We start from the raw sequence: 1,873 nt of genomic DNA, 5'->3' as shown, positions 1-1,873 counted from the left end.
ATAATAAATAAAATTGCTTTCCAAGTCTGCTACTCAACTGCTTATTGTTGGTATGCTATTCTTCATGTAATTGTAAGTAAATTTTTCTGAATTTTATTATTGTCTAAATATGCAAATTCTTTTTGCATATACATCTTTTACCCTAAAGTTTTGAAAAGCTATTAGCACTAATAGTATTTTGTGGATTCTTTAAAGCTTTCTCTACATAAGAACATGTCATCTGTGATTAGAGATAGTTTAATTTTTTTTTCTTTCCAAACTAGATGCCCTTTACTTGATTTTTCTTCCCTAATTTCTCTAGATAGGATTTCCAATAAGTTAAACAGAAGAGGCAATTATATAACCTTATCTTATTGAAATCTTCCTGTCTTCCATGATTAGGTTTGATGTTACGAGTGGGTTTTCCATAAATTGCCCTCATAGGATTGATAAAGGTCCCTTCTATTCTGAATTTGTTGCGTCTAATCTTGAAACTGTGTTGGGTTGTGTAAAAGCCTCTTTTCAGTATCCTTTAAGAATATCAAGTGCTTTTTTTTCATTCTTTTAATATATTGCATTCATTTATACACAATATGCTATATTGAGAGCAGTGTTAGGTTTACATAAAGATGAGCAGACTATCCAGCAAGTTCCCATCTCCCTGTGGTTTCCCCTTAGCACCTTGCTATTGTACCAGGCTTGTTACTGCTGATGAATGGATAGTGATTCATTGTTGCTAACTGAAGTTCACAGTTTATACTAAGTTCATTTTTTCTTCTGTGTCTGTCATTATAAAATCATGGAGTGCGCTTGCTTGTATAAAGGCCAACGCCACGAGGCGCCGCTGGAGTGGCCTTGTCCAGCACCTTTTTATTTCCTCGTGTGGTCGCCGCCGCGCTCCCTTCAGCCTCCGGACCGCCGTTTTTCTTGAGACCAAACACCATGCCTTCAATTAAGTTGCAGAGTTCTGATGGGGAGATATTTGAAGTTGACATAGAAATTGCCAAACAATCTGTGACAATCAAGACCATGTTGGAAGATTTGGGAATGGATGATGCAGGAGATGATGACCCAGTTCCTCTACCAAATGTTAATGCAGCAATATTAAAAAAGGTCATTCAGTGGTGCACACACCACAAGGATGACCCCCCTCCTCCTGAGGATGATGAGAACAAAGAAAAGCGAACAGACGATATCCCTGTTTGGGACCAAGAATTCCTGAAAGTTGACCAAGGAACACTTTTTGAACTTATTCTGGCTGCAAACTACTTAGACATCAAAGGTTTGCTTGATGTTACGTGCAAGACTGTTGCCAATATGATCAAGGGGAAAACTCCTGAGGAGATTAGCAAAACCTTCAATATCAAAAATGACTTTACTGAAGAGGAGGAAGCCCAGGTACGCAAAGAGAACCAGTGGTGTGAAGAGAAGTGAACTGTTGTACCTGACACTGTAACACTATAAGGATTGTTCCAAATACTAGTTGCACTGCTCTGTTTATAATTGTTAATATTAGACAAACAGTAGACAAATGCAGCAGCAAATCAATTGTATTAGCATAATATTGTCCTTATTGCATGTGTAGTTTGAGTACAGACTCCAAACCTATGGCTGAATTTCTTTTAGTGTGAGAGAAAGTTTCTTTTTTTTCTTTACTCTGAATAAAACTGAACTGTGGGTTCTCTGTAGAAAGTGGCATTTTGGGCTTTCCCTCCTTTTGTAAAGCGATTTCTGCCTAGTTTATTGTCCAGTTAACTTTAGTGAGCTTTTAAAAGTTGGCGTTGTAAATAAAACAACTTGCAAAAAGTTTTCTGAAATAGAATTAACAAAATATTATCTTTATTCATGAGTTGGAAACTGGAAAAAGGCTACTTGAAGTAAATATTCTGAGTTG

General features: G+C 36.8%; 1 pseudogene; it reads left to right on the top strand.

The window, feature by feature from the left end:
• The first annotated feature begins 821 nt into the window (after positions 1-821).
• Positions 822-1,603, top strand: LOC143639855 (S-phase kinase-associated protein 1 pseudogene; annotated as a pseudogene).
• The last annotated feature ends 270 nt before the right edge of the window (positions 1,604-1,873 follow it).

This window comes from Callospermophilus lateralis (genome assembly GCF_048772815.1).
Source record: "Callospermophilus lateralis isolate mCalLat2 chromosome 5 unlocalized genomic scaffold, mCalLat2.hap1 SUPER_5_unloc_2, whole genome shotgun sequence".
NCBI lineage: Eukaryota > Metazoa > Chordata > Mammalia > Rodentia > Sciuridae > Callospermophilus > Callospermophilus lateralis.
This window is presented reverse-complemented; position numbering and strand designations above follow the sequence as displayed.